Source organism: Silene latifolia, chromosome 3, assembly GCF_048544455.1.
Source record: "Silene latifolia isolate original U9 population chromosome 3, ASM4854445v1, whole genome shotgun sequence".
Classification (NCBI taxonomy): Eukaryota; Viridiplantae; Streptophyta; class Magnoliopsida; order Caryophyllales; family Caryophyllaceae; genus Silene; species Silene latifolia.
Window position 1 is genome coordinate 72,880,350 of NC_133528.1, and position 16,631 is coordinate 72,896,980.

Consider the following 16,631-nt stretch of genomic DNA (forward strand, 5'->3'; position numbering starts at 1 on the left):
TGGTCTTTTTGGGGATCCACTGTTGTTGTATAGGCTTTGCTGCAGTTTTTGGTTCAGGCTTCCTGCATTTCTCACTTTCATGACCCGTACCCCCACACACAGTGCATAAAATAGGCTACCATTCACACTCAACAACAATATTAACAATTCTACCTTCTTCATCAAGGAATTTAACAAAATTAGGGAGCTTCTGACCAAAGGGAACTTCGAGTAAAACACGAGCAAACCCCAATCTAGTTTTTTCCATAGTAGAAACATCACTATGGATGTACTTACCCAGTAGTCCTGCAATTTTTGGTTGCCACTTACCCCAATATTTCAAAGTTAAGTTCAACAATTTAAACCACACATGGATTTTCTTAACATCATCTTTTGTTAATTCAAAAGTCTCAGTCCAACTTCGCACAATTAGAGGTTTATTATCAAACAAGTAATGACCTTGACTGAGAACAGCTTCCTTACTCTGTTCATTCTAAAATCGAACCAGAAAAATACCACTGGGCAAGAATGATACCTTATCAATTGGATAATTCGTCCAAATTCGCCTTATAAACCCTTCAACAACATCCAAAGGTGGATTCGCGCCTAAGATAAAACAATACAAAGAGGGCTACCAAAAGTTGAGTTCTTCCTGGATATCCTCCCTGGTAACTTGCAGTAAATCCTTAGGCTCCTCCTCAATGGTATCCAAACTTTTATTTTTCTTACCCTGAACCAGCCACTCTTTACCATTTTCATGAATCTCAATAGACTCAAGATCAAAAGGAGCAAATCCAGTGATTTCATTCACATTTTTCATCTTATTAACTACGGATTCCGATGGACCAGTTTTTTTTGATTATTTAGAGTAGTAGATGAATTTTTAGACGTTTTTGGGATTTTGTGTAGATTTTGTTGCAGAATTGGAGGTGGATGCAGATGATATCACCATTTTACTTGTTGTTAATGGTTGTAATAAGTGAAATAGTGATGGCTACTGTTCACTTACCTAGGAGTTTCGACTATGGCTCACTATATAAGGCCATAAGTAGAGATAATAAGGAATCAATGAAATACTATACAAACACTTGTTTTCGGTTGAACACTGCTGCGACAAATCCTTTCATGGGAATAATCCATCCTATGCGTGCCCTGCAAATAACACTCCCTCCTTTAAGTTATTAGAATTTAATCCCTCCTATCCCCTTTCCTTCCCGGAACAAACTTACTCAATTTTTTTTTTTACCGGAAACAACAGGTCACCTTATCTCTCCGGCCCTCCCCTTCCTTTCATTTCTTGTTATACGTCCTTCTTTATTTTTATTATTCATTAACACCAAGCACTTCTTCAATCTCCATTAACACTAACCAGTCCACCTTCCTCCTCACCACTTCATCATTCCTCATTGTCTACTATCCATCATCCGCCACCCCACCAGAAGTAACCCTTGACGGCCTACTACCCCACCCACAATCTATCTTAGATGAACCCAATTGAATGGTTGTTGTCATTGCTGCTGATTTATTTACCCCGGTTGGAAAATGCGGAGACGGTATCCGCCGCGAGGTCTGTGTTTCCATGATTGTTCCTTTCAGCCGGAATTAATGGCCGGCGTAAGGTATCCACTGTTGGTATTATTGTTTGTTCCTTTCAAGATTGCTTTGACACAAAATTCCTCCGACTGTTGAAGAGGTGGATGTAGACGGTTGTGGTGGTGGTATTGGGATCGAGAGGGCCTAGCATACCTGATTCGGGTCTGAGCGAAATTATTATTATATGATATTTTGATTGATTAAAATCCAAGGCACTCAGTTATTGTGCGATTTTTGTTGCCATTGATGTCGGCAATCAATATTAGCTCTGTTGCCCCTGTCATGGTTGAATCCGTCGCCTTTACCTCATCAGATGGTTGTGGTATTGGTGGTGTTTATCCAACATTGAGTGATTTTTAATCAAATTATCATCAAATTATATAGTAGTAATAGTAATAATATAAGAATGTGATGTGACGATAATGTGTAGTCGCCGACAAATAAAGAAGAAGGGTGGTGGAGTGGTGGTGGTTGGTGCGTTGAGGAGGGTGGTAGAGTGTTGGTTGTTGGTGAATTGGTGGTGGTGGAGTGTTGGTTGTTATTTTTAACCTAAAAATAATACGGGTGACTTGTTATTCAGGTTTTCGGTCTCCTGAGAGTGTTATGCGAAGAATGATGAATATGATGGATTTAATTGGAATCACTGATAGGATAGAGTGTTATTTGCAGGACACCCATAGGACGGATTATTCCCATGAAATAATCCTTGTTTTTATTCAACGAGTTTTGAGTAAATTCACGATCATTCTGAATAGGTATTGAGCTTGATCACCATTGTTATTGTTATAGGTCTAACGATAGCAAATATCCCGGTTACAAATCATGTCTACTTCCGCTGCCAAATCGTATCTTTTGGTATCAGAGCCACGACTCTTGATGTCCTTACTTTAAAATGATTCGATGGGGGAAATGGCGCTTTCCAATCCTGATCTACCACCGGTGTTCGATGAGTATCACGAGGAAGACGAAGAACTTGCCATGAATCAGGTTGTGCAAGAATCAGGATGTTAGTTATTTAGACCATATTAATACTCATCTTATGATATTAAAATTACAAATTAATTTAAAGTGGTCTAAATCTACATGCATGCAAATAAAAGTATAAAAGATGGTATTAAACCATCTTAAGACAAAAGTTCCTTACATTGTATAAGGCAAATTTTGGGCACAACTCAAGGACTCCTTCCTTGATGTTGTTCTTGAGCTATGAAAATGGATGATCCTCCAAGACAACAAACCACCAAAAAAGATGGTCTCCTAAGGAAGCACCCAAGAATCAACTCAAAATACTACTAAAATACTAACTAGGTATATGTAGTAGTTGTGGGAAATAATCTGTATACTTCCTTTTAACATGAAGGATTATAACGATTTAATAAAGATGATCTAAGGTCATAAAATAAAATACATAAACAAAAGTAAAAGGATTTAGAATTAACCTCAGGTCCTAGCAAAATTGGCCTAAGAACAATACCAAAGTAGGTATTCGCCTATTGGTTGCACCCAAGACGATCTGAGATATACCCTTTGATTATGCTAGAAATCAATCTACAATTTTCTGTAAAATTTTATTGTCTTTGTGTTCTTGTGATGAGAAAGAGAGGCTAGGTCAAGAAAAAGCATTAGGGTTGAAATAATTCTCCCCTTTTCTCTTATATAGACCGAATTACCAAATTAATTAGGAAAAATATTCCTCTCCTAATTTTCGGCCAATATGGACCGAAATAAGGAATAAAAATTTCCTTATTTTTGGTCTTTCCAAAAATATATAAAGTGTGTTAAATTGTCATCTAGTGAGGATCGAACCCATGACCTCTTGGCTTGTGTACCCTCACTATTACCACTATGACACATTCAACTTGTTGATATTAAATACAACTGATTATATTTAACTACGAATTAACAGATTAATTCGTCAAAACTAACCTTATATATATATTTAATTAAATATAACTTATTATATTTAATTTACGAATTTACAGTTAATTCGTCTCAACTTAATATTATTTAATTTTCATTAAATAATTATCTCATCAACACATTGACTAATTTTTAGTCATTTTTGGGCATCAATATGATTATATTTCTATAACCACATTTCTTAAAAACGTCCTATAGGTGTGACCTTTAGGGACCAGTTGATCACCGCCATTTGTATGATAATAACGTCAAACTTTCTAGCAAGCCAACCGTTAATAGGTAAACGTTAATCAACTGATTAAATATACGAAGTATACCCTTGTGAACCTGTAAGAGATTTACAAATGTTATCACACTAATTTGTGGAGGACACCAGCTCCAACAAACTCCCACTTGTCCTCACAAGTGTATGTGAGATAACCGATTCTCATATCCTTTAAAATTTCTCCCACTCAATGTAAAACAATTTGCAAATCCGAATTCACAAAGGTCGTATTTTACAAGCGATCAGTATCAAGAGTGGTTTTCCCGACTAGAGAGTAACTTAACTGATAAACGAATCAACATTCGAGCATGGCCATGCATTTCAGTTACAACTCCTCGAGTGGCCCTGAGAAATAACTATACCTGATAAGGGATGGATATTTTCCTCAACTCGAATCCTGCAGACGTAAGAACAGTATGAAATGACCCAGAAAAAATCTACTTAGCCCCAGTTACGGTAGACCGTGAGAAAGAAACCAAAGTCACCCAAAGACTGCCTTAATCTCAAGATACAGTTGATAGTCAAAATAATCGACTCTAGGTACACAATGGATGTCCTATCCACGACCTGGCACCGAATGTTATAAAACATTTAGGACTCCATTACGTTGTCACAAATAAAAATTGTCCTACGAGGTATCGTCATAATCTCGTATCTGTTATCGATTAGTCAACCGTTTAACTTATGGCTCGTTGAACCCACCATCAATCGACTGCACAATATAATAGCCGGAGTTATCAGCTCACATTGGCGATTACAGACCTAAACAAATATAATGTAATTCAGTTCACTTTGTGGCGTTCAATGTTGTCAGTACAATCCACATGAAAAACAAAATATTATATATAATACGATGAAGTTGTAAATAATATATGAAAAAGATAATGTATCAAATCCATAATCAAGTACTACAACTTAGGAACATGTTTAATTCCCATGGAATTAACATGCCCTACATGCTTATCATAATTCAACGGTTTGGTGAGAGGATCTGCGATGTTATCATCCGTCGCAATCTTGTCAATCACTATCTCTTCTTGCTCCACGTAATCACGGATCAGGTGAGCCTTCCGAAGTACATGTCTAGATTTGTTGCTAGACTTTGGCTCCTTAGCCTGGAAGATGGCACCTGTATTGTCACAATAGATGGTGATCGGGTCATTCGAACTAGGAACTACCGAAAGCCCTTGTAAGAATTGACGCATCCATATCGCTTCCTTTGCTGCCTCCGAAGTGGCATAGTACTCAGATTCAGTAGTAGAATCTGCTACAAACACTGTTTGGAACTCTTCCACTGACCGCAGCACCATTAAGAGTGAAGACGAACCCGGACTGAGATTTTGAATCATCTCGATCCGTTTGGAAGCTAGCATCTGCGTAACCGGTTGCGCATAGCTTAGTATCGCCTCCATAAGTCAATACCCAATCCTTAGTCCTCCGTAGGTACTTGAGGATATTTTTGACTGCTATCCAGTGTGTTTCACCTGGAGTCTTTTGGTACCGACTCGTCATACTCAATGCATATGCCACGTCTGGACGTGTGCATATCATGGCATACATGATCGATCCTATTGCAGATGCATAAGGAACACGACTCATGCGCTCAATCCCTTCAGGCGTTGTGGGTGACTGAGACTTGCTCAACTGCATCCCAGTCGTCATAGGAAGGTTCCCCTTCTTGGTGTTGGTCATGATGAACCTCTCAAGAACCTTATATAGATAAGATTCCTGACTAAGTGATAACGTCCGTCGTGATCTATCTCGGTAGATACGGATTCCCAAAATGCGCTATGCCTCACCCAGATCTTTCATCTGGAAATGGTTCTTCAACCATCCTTTAACCGAAGATAGGAGAGGAATGTCATTCCCAATCAGGAGTATGTCATCGACATACAATATCAAGAATACAATCTTGCTCCCACTCGACTTGATATATAAGCATGGTTCTTCGACCGATCGAGTGAAACCATACTCTTTTATCACTTGGTCGAAACGATGATTCCAACTCCGAGAAGCTTGCTTAAGTCCATAAATGGAACGCGTAAGCTTGCATACTTTCTTAGGATGTTTAGGATTTATTAAACCTTCGGGTTGCACCATGTACAACTCTTCCTCCAAATAACCGTTTAAGAAGGCGGTTTTTACATCCATTTGCCAAATCTCATAATCATGAAATGCGGCAATCGCTAAGATTATCCGAATGGAACGTAGCATGACTACAGGTGCAAAAATCTACTCATAATGCAATCCTTGCACTTGAGTGAAACCTTTTGCCACAAGTCGTGCCTTATAGATATCTGGTTGCGCGTCTACAGAACGCTTTATTTTGTAAAGCCATTTGCACTGTAGAGGTTTTACCTTATTAGGTAAATCAACTAGATCCCTTACGTTATTCTCATACATGGAGTCCATCTCGGATTGCATGGCTTCGAGCCATAGCTTTGAGTCGGAACAGGCCATAGCACCTTTATAGGTTGCGGGTTCATTACTTTCTAGAAGTAAAACGTAATTCTCCTCGACCATACCAATGTATCTGTCTGGAGGATGAGAGTCTCTACCCGACCTCCTCGGTTTCTCAGGAATATAAACCGTATCATCAGTTGGAGGTACAGCTTCCTCCATCTGTTCCTCGGTTGTTGGTTCTGGAATCTCCGACAGCTCGAAGGTTCTATTACTCGACTTGTTCTAGAGAAATTCTTTCTCTAAGAACGTCGCACTAGCCGCAACAAATACTCGATGTTCGGTAGGCGAATAGAAGTAATGACCAAATGTTCCTTTTGGATAACCTATAAAGTAAGTCTTGACCGATCGCGGGCCGAGCTTATCCTCGTGTCTCCACTTGACATAAGCCTCGCAGCCCCAAACCCGAATAAAGGACAAGTTAGGTACCGTTCCCTTCCACATTTCATATGGAGTCTTGTCGACAGCTTTAGACGGACTTCGGTTAAGTATAAGAGCAGCTGACAAAAGAGCATAACCCCATAATGAATCAGGCACTACGGTGTGACTCATCATGGATCGAACCATATTGGTTCGATTTCTCCGTTCGGACACACCATTTAATTGAGGTGTTCCAGGTGGAGTTAACTGTAGAGCGATTCCACAGTCTTTCAGGTGTTGATCAAACTCATTTGAAAGATATTCGCCACCCCGATCTGAACGGAGTGCTTTAATCTTTCTACCCAGTTGGTTCTGTACCCTATTCTGGTATTCCTTGAATTTCTCAAAGGACTCACTTTTATGCTTCATTAAGTATACATATCCGTATCTACTCAAATCGTCCGTGAAAGTGATAAAATATCTATAGCCATCTCTAGCGGTAATTGACATAGGTCCACATACGTCTGTATGTATGAGTCCTAATAGGTCACTAGCGCGCATTCCAACACCTTTGAAGGAAATTCGAGTCATCTTGCCAATGAGACATGATTCACACGTGCCATATGCAGAAAATCCGAATGAGGGAATAGTCCCATTATCGACGAGTTTCTTTACACGTTTCTCATTTATGTGTCCCATTCGACAATTCCATAGATAAGTTTGATCTTTGTCACCAACCTTTAATTTCTTATTATTCATGTGTAATACTTCCGTGGTTTGATCTAAGATATAAATTCCATTCATGGAAACTGCTTTGCCATAAATCATTTCATTAAAAGAGAAAATACAACTATTATCCTTTATTGAAAATGTAAAACCATCTTTAGCAAGTACGGAAACAGAAATAATATTCTTAGATAAACTGGGTACATAGTGTGATTATTTAAAGATAATGAAAACCACTAGGGAGTTGGATTACATATGTTCCCTTCGAGGCAAAAAGAACTCGTGCTCCATTCCCGACTCGCAGTCCACATCACCTTTTTCGAGAGGTATGATGTTCTTTAGGCCCCGCAAATGATTACACAGATGAGAACCACAACCAGTATCTAGTACCCAAGTTCGAAACTTGCATGGTTAATCTCAATCATATGAATATAAGATGACATACCAACAGAACGACGCGCGGCCCGCCTTGATGTCCTCACGGTAGACGGGACAGTTCCTCCTCCAATGTCCAGTCTTGTGACAATGGTGGCACTCTATGTCACCGCCCTTGCTCTTTGTCTTGCCCTGTGAGCCACTAGTCTCACCAGGCGCACTCTTACCGTTTTCTGGCTTCTTAAACTTTGGCTTACCTACAGCTAGGTCGCCATGAGCCTTGCCCTTACCTTTACCTTTGTTGTGAATCGTGAGAACATCCTGCTTCATGCTCCCACTCAATTTCATATCCTTCTCGGTCTGTACGAGAAGGGAGTGTAGCTCATGAGGACTCCTTTTCAAGTCATTCATGTAGTAGTTTGCCCTGAAAAGGGCAAAACCATCGTGAAGAGAATGAAGCATTCGGTCAATGACAATGCTCTCACTGATTCTACAATTCAGTGTCTCCAGCTTCTCGACATTCTCAATCATGTGAAGAATGTGTGGGCTAACTGGTTGGCCCTTCTGAAGTTTCGCATCAAAGAAGCGACAGGTATGCTCATATGTAACGATTCTCGGTGCTTTTGAGAACTCGTTAGTGAGCGTGGTGAAAATCTTGTTTCAACCTTGGGCAATGAAGCGTCTCTGCAAATTGGTTTCCATTGCAAAGATGAGTACGTTCTTTATCGCACCCGCTTCCATAACGAAATCACTATAAGCGATTGTCTCGTTGACTCCTGCATTTGGGCCTGGGTTGACTGGTATTGGCTCAATTAAGTATTTGAGCTTACCGTCAGCAATGGCAGCATTCCGTAGTGCTGCCTCCCAGTCCGCAAAGTTTGACCCATCATTCTTCAGTCGCGTGGACTGATTCATTTGGTCCATAAATATTTTTAGCCAGGACGAACGATCTAGTGTGGCACTAGGCATTGGGATTGCGTTATTTCCAGCCATTTGTTGTAACAGTATTTATTGATAATAAGCGTGTTCTACATCGAAAGAAGAATAAAATAATAAGCATGCATCGTTTTTATTTTAAGTCTAATGAACTAATGTCATAACGCGAAGACTCAAAAACATTTATACAATTGACCTCCCTCAAGAATTATATAAATGACCCCAAGACTCAATTCTCTGTAAATTGATAAGCTAACCTTTTAGCTAATTCTACCGTTAGAATTCTTGGTCGATAAATTTCTGTAAATACTATCTTTAGTCCATCATAATCACGAGAAACTCTTCGGACTATGATGTTGAGGTAAACTAAGTCAACACAACTACTTACCCAACGTAGAAGGGGTCATATTAGGCCTACCGACGAAGAAGGGATTCATAGATGTTTGCCCTTATAAAGACTTATCTCAATTTCCGTTTTAGAGGAAGATCCCATCAACTTTTTAATTCATTTTAAGTGAACTATAATCTAGCATGCGAGAATGATTTAAACTAAGGTGATGGCTTAAAGACTGTGACATCTGCATGTCCATGAAAACTAACATACAACCTATATGAGTCAATTTTCATGCATTTTAGTAGTAGGTGGTTTGGTTTTAGGCGGAATATGATGCAATTACTAGCATGTGAATGAAAAGCAATAAAATGAAAAACGTAAAAAATTACAGTAAAAGTCCTAGTGTGGCCTATCCTATCAAAATGAACAATAAATACAAGTTTGGAATTCATCCTTGGACCCGAGAAGCTTGTCTTGATGTTCCATCTTGATCCATGTAGCGGGAGTGAGCTTGAATCTTCATCTTTAGTCTTCTTTGAAATTACAATAATTAAAATTACATAATTGACCTATTAATTACATTCTAATTTCAAAACCCAAAACTAAAATAAAGAAGATTCGAGATCTCATAATTACATAAAAATTATGTTTCCTTCATTACGAAAACATAATTGACTAAGGCCACACTAAGTATTACAAATTACAACCGATTGCAAAATTAAATACGTAAATAAAATTCATTCATTCGATTCATTCAACATAATTAAAAGCATCAACTAAAAAAAATTAAACATACATAATACAATAAATTAATTACGTTGATTAATTTATCCAAACCACCTATTTAATTAAATTAAGTGACAATTCCGCAATTTAATCACATTAATTCATACATAATCCATATTAAACTTGTAATATGAATTCTATCCGTCAAAATTTTAAGCTGCTTTAAAATAACTCGGTATCATTAAATTGTGAACCGATTAACAATAACTAATTGGCCAAAAAAAAAAAAACAAAATCCAATTTTTTTTTTTTTTAAATTGGTCACGGCAAAAAAAACAGATTTTTTTTTTTTTTTTGTTTTTTTTTTTTTTTTTTTTTAATGTTTCAGCTGCACGGCTGAATATTTAAAAAAAACCTTTTTCCTATTATAATTTGGTAAATAGGAAAAACTTTCCATAATTTTTTTTCTTTTCTATTTCGGTAAATAGGCAAATTAAAAAAATTTCCTTTATTTTTTTTTTCTCTCTCGGTTTACCAAAAAAAAAAACAAAACAATTTTTTTTTTTTATACGGTAAACCCTAAAAAAACGCCATACCCTTTTTTTTCTCTTTTGCGGCACTTATGCCCTAATTCAAAAATATGATGAAAAAGTTTAAGTTGCTATTAGGACATGATTTAGCAAATACATTAATAAACATGATTAATCGTATATGCTAAAACTATATAGCAAAAACGAATTCTTATATCAATGACATGATGATATTATATGTAATTTAACTTAATCCGCATTAAATCAAAATCTACCAAATTCTTCATATGATAATTTTAACCGATTAAAACAATGATATGATCTATAGAAATTGGTTATATATCATCAAACAAAAGGAAAAAAACGGCACAATAAAAAAAAATTTCGAATCACAAAAAGAAACCCTAATTTTTTCGAAAATCAGGTTATGTTTACATACAATTTTTATGAAAATCATCAAGATTAAAATCGTAGCCTAGTGCTCTGATACCACTTGTGGGAAATAATCTGTATACTTCCCTTTAACATGAAGGATTATAACGATTTAATAAAGATGATCTAAGGTCATAAAATAAAATACATAAACAAAAGTAAAAGGATTTAGAATTAACCTCAGGTCCTAGCAAAATTGGCCTAAGAACAATACCAAAGTAGGTATTCGCCTATTGGTTGCACCCAAGACGATCTGAGATATACCCTTTGATTATGCTAGAAATCAATCTACAATTTTCTGTAAAATTTTATTGTCTTTGTGTTCTTGTGATGATAAAGAGAGGCTAGGTTAAGAAAAAGCATTAGGGTTGAAATAATTCTCCCCTTTTCTCTTATATAGACCGAATTACCAAATTAATTAGGAAAAATATTCCTCTCCTAATTTTCGGCCAATATGGACCGAAATAAGGAATACAAATTTCCTTATTTTTGGTCTTTCCAAAAATATATAAAGTGTGTTAAATTGTCATCTAGTGAGGATCAAACCCATGACCTCTTGGCTTGTGTACCCTCACTATTACTACTATGACACATTCAACTTGTTGATATTAAATACAACTGATTATATTTAACTACGAATTAACAAATTAATTCGTCCAAACTAACCTTATATATATATTTAATTAAATATAACTTATTATATTTAATTTACGAATTTACAGTTAATTCGTCTCAACTTAATATTATTTAATTTTCATTAAATAATTATCTCATCAACACATTGACTAATTTTTAGTCATTTTTGGGCATCAATATGATTATATTTCTATAACCACATTTCTCAAAAACGTCGTATAGGTGTGACCTTTAAGGACCAGATGATCACCGCCATCTGTATGATAATAACGTCAAACTTTCTAGCAAGCCAACCGTTATTAGGTAAACGTTAATCAACTGATTAAATATACGAAGTATACCCTTGTGAACCTGTAAGAGATTTATAAATGTTATCACACTAATTTGTGGAGGACACCAGCTCCAACAGTAGTAAACCTTGTTTTATTGTATATTTGATGTACTAAATAATATTATTACTTTGATAATATTACTAGTTAATTTATATATGTGTTTTTAAGATGAACAAATGAGAAGAAAAATGGTCTCTTGATAAAGTGCTCAAACAAAGACACAATTTTCTTCAAATTTTTCCAACTAGTAAAATGATGTGAATAGTTGGGTATTTATAGCCAAATATGGGAGACAAATCTAAGTGGAATTTGCCACTTAAAAGGACACTTGGTGTCCTCTAAAAAATCAGCCAAATGGACTTATATGGGTCCATTTCGGTTTTCGACATTTGCCCCACAAATGCTTATAAGTCTTATATTTAATTATCTTACATAATTAAATATTAAATTAATTATTTAACAATTAAATAATACAAATTAACTACCAATGACTACTTAACCATTAAGTAATCATAAGACCATTTTATCAACATACAATGTATCAATATTAACCCACTTAGCTAATTTTACAACCTCTTGTAAAATTTAATAGCTAATTAATTTCACCTCAAAACATATACACATATCGTATAAAATTAATTAATTAACATCTAATTAATAAGTTCTAATCATTTATTATTTAAACATCACATAATTAAATAATAAATCTCCTTGTCCCGAGTTCGTAACCCGTCATCAAATAATACATATATGTGACTAACGAAAAGTCAAATAATACAAGGATTTAATTATTTTGTATATCATACAAATAATTAGTTTTTTCATTTGGGCATCATCCTATAGGTGTGACCTAAAGGGATCGCTGATCAAAGCCGTCACACGACAGTAATATCAAACTCTAGTCAGCCAATCATTACCGATTAACGATGACCAGCTGACAAATAAATAAATAAATCCTTGATATTCCTTTTACGAGATTTATTATGTAAACGCACTTATTGTGGAGGACACTACTCCATAAATCTCCCACTTGTCTGACACAAGTGTGCGTTACCAATTCTCTTGTCCAATAATATCTCCCACTCAATGCAAGATGTCTTTCAGGTCGTTCTTGTACGTGATCCTATCATAAAGTGGTTTCCTCGATCAGGAGAATGACTGTCTGACCGGATAATCTACTATATATCTCATCCGAGCGTGGCCACGCATTCACAGTCATCACTCCTCGAGTGGCCTTGAGATAAAATATGACTTAAAAGGACAATCCCGTTGACCTATTTTCTTCATTCGATACAGATCACAATTGCCCAGTAAATGCTCATCGGCCTCCTTTTACAGTGCGACTTAGAACAAAAACCAAAGCCAACGGAAAACCGTACCAACTCAAACAAATAGTCACCAGTCTAAAGAATTGACTCGAAGGAATAAATAGAAATCCTCGCCACGACCTAGCAACAAAAGGACTCTATAAATGGTCACTGTCCGACAATTGTCTCACAATCTGCCTATGTAATCGACCAGTCATCACTATGACCATATAACAGTCGAACCTGTCATCTATCGCCTTACAATCTAGTCACTCCGAGACGTCACCTCATTAAGTAACTAGGGACAAAATACAATGTTAATCCAGTTCACTTAATAGGGTTCGGCATTTTCTTTACAACCTATTTGGAGAAAACAAAGTATATAAATTCAGACATAAAACTGAATATAACGATAAATGCAACTTATCTTATATGAAATAATAAATACAATATTTTGATTATTACATATCATATAATTTACAACAGTTCTGACTTTCGTCTCAACCCCATCGAAACTACATGACTATCATGTTTAGCTTGAGACAAAGGCTTAGTTAAAGGATCAACGATGTCTCAGCTGTCCCAACCTTACAAACTGTAATTTCTTTCCTTTCGATTAAATCTCTAATTACATGAAATTTCCTAAGTACGTGTCTAGACTTGTTACTAGACTTGGGATCTTTTGCTTGAAAAATACAAAGTGATAGGATCCTCGGCGGTAGGAACTACCGTCAGTCCCTCTAAAAATTGCCTAATCCAAACAGCTTCCTTTGCAGCTTTAGAGACTGCAATGTACTCAGCTTCCATTGTAGAATCAGCAGTCAAAGACTCCTTGAAACTTCTCCAGCAAACCGCCCCTCCGTTCAACAAAAAGACAAAACCAGTTTGGGATTTCAAATCATCCCTATCGGTTTGGAAACTCGCATCCGTATAACCTCTTATACGTAATTCAGATTCCCCTCCAAACACTAAGAATAAATCTTTAGTCCTTCTCAAGTACTTTAGAATATTCTTGACGGCTATCCAGTGACTCTCACCTGGAGTTTTCTGAAAATGACTCGTCATACTCAAAGCATACGAGACGTCAGGACGAGAACACATCATAGCATACATGATCGATCCAACAACGGAAGTATAGGGAATCAATTTTATGCGTTCAATATCCTTAGGCTCAGTAGGACACTGTGACTTACTCAAAGTGATTCAGTGCCCATAGGTAAAAAATCTCTCTTGGAGTTTTTTATATTGAATAGGTCAAGAATCTTATCGATATAGGCTTCTTGACTCAATGCTAATATCCTTTTGGATCTATCCCTATAGACCCGGATACCCAAGATGCGCTGAGCTTCTCCCAAATCTTTCATTTGAAAGTGATTTCCTAACCACTTCTTAACAGAAACAAGCATATCTACGTCATTCCCAATGAGTAATATGTCATCCACATAAAGAAGTAAGAAAACAACTTTACTCCCACTAAACTTCATGTATAAACATGGTTCCTCAACACTTCGAGAAAAACCATTTTGTTTAATAACATGATCAAAACGATGAATCCAACTCCTTGATGCTTGCTTAAGACCATAAATGGATCTCTTAAGTTTGCATACTTTGTTAGGATTTTTAAGATCCACAAAACCCTCAGGTTGTGTCATGAACACTTCCTCTTCCAGAAACCCGTTCAGGAAAGCGGTTTTGACATCCATTTGCCATATATCATAACCATGAAATGCAACAATCGCTAACATTATCCGAACAGATCTAAGCATAGCAACTGGTGCAAAAGTTTCATCATAGTGTAAACCATGAACCTGAGTGAAACCTTTTGCCACCAATCTAGCTTTGTAGACATCCTTATGTCCATCCATGCCGATTTTAATCTTGAAGAATCCACTTACACTGAAGAGGTCGAACATCTTTAGGTAAGTCAACCAGGTCCCATACCTGATTATCGTACATGGAATCTATTTCGGATTGCATGGCCTCGAGCCATATCTTAGAGTCAGAACTCGCAATAGCTGCTTTATATGTCTTGGGTTCATCACTTTCTAAAAGTAAAACCTCATAGTCACCATCTTCCTCGATAATACCTAGGTATCTATCAGGCTGGCGACTAACCCTTTCTGACCTCCTAGGTTCAACAACAGCAATAACCGATTCTGACGTAGAAGGAACATCTTCCTGCACTGTCACATCAGTTTGTGGCTCTTGAACTTCATCAAGTTCAAATTTTCTCCCACTCTGTCTTCTAGAAATAAACTCTTTTTCTAGAAAGACAGCTTCACGAGCAACAAACACTTTATTCTCGTTACTATTGTAGAATTAATATCCACAAGTTTCCTTAGGGTAGCCTACAAAAATACATTTTTCAGAACGAGGTGCAAGCTTATCGTCAGACTTACTCTTGACATAAGCATCACAACCCCATACTTTCATGTATCGCAGATTCGGTACTTTCCCTTTCCATATCTTATATGGAGTTTTGTCAGTTGCTTTAGTGGGACTTTTATTAAGTGATTGTACATCAGATAAAATGGCAAAATCCCAGAATGACTTAGGTAACTCTGTTTGACTCATCATTGATCGAACCATATCTAATAAAGTTCGATTCATCCTTTCAGCCACACCATTTAATTGTGGTGTGCCAGGAGGAGTTAACTGAGATACAATACCACAGTTTTTAAGGTGATCTCTAAAGTCATTGCTTAAATACTCCCCACCACGATCTGGTAATAATGCTTTAATCTTCTTATTTAATTGGTTTTCTACTTCATTCTGAAACTCTTTGAACTTATCAAAAGCTTCACTTTTATACCTCATTAAGTAGATATACCCATATCTACTCATGTCATCGGTAAAAGTAATGAAATAGTCATAATTACCTCTAGCAGTGACTGTCATTAGACCACATACATCGGTATGTATTAAACCCAATAACTCACTAGCTCGAGATCCTTTTCCTAGAAAAGGTGAACGAGTCATCTTGCCAATAAGACAAGATTCGCATGTACCAAATGATTCGAAATCAAAAGGTTTAATTATACCAGTCGACACTAGTCTTTTAATGCGTTTCTCGTTAATGTGTCCTAATCGACAATGCCATAAATAAGATTGATCGGGATCACCTGTTTTGAGTCTTTTATTATCTAAATGATAAACATCGTTGCAGGTGCTAGAATATAAATTCCATTGATCGAAATAGCTTGGCTATATACAATCCCATTAAGGGAAAAAGTACTACACTTGTCTTTAATTACAAAAGAAAACCCTTCAGTGTCTAACACGGATACGGATATTATATTTCTAGATAACGTTGGTAAAAAATAACAATTATTAAGATGCAACTCCAACCCTGAAGCTAAACTAAGTACATAAGTTCCTACTGAGACGACAGGCACTTTAGACCCGTTTCCCATTCGGAGATCGACATCACCCTTGTTTAGCTTTCTTATGCTTTTTAGGCGCTGCAAATGATTGCACAAGTGAGAACCACAACCAGTATCTAATACCCAAGTTGTATTTGAAGCATAATTTATGTCTATCATAAAAGATTCGGTTGAGAAATTACATGTCGGCTTCACAATGCCAGCTTTAATGTCATCCACGTACTTTGTACAATTACGTCTCTAATGTCCCTTGTTATTATAATAATTACAAGTATCTTTAAGAGGATTACCCTTTATAGGTTTAGGCTTGGTAGAGCAATTCACAATTGCTTTACCT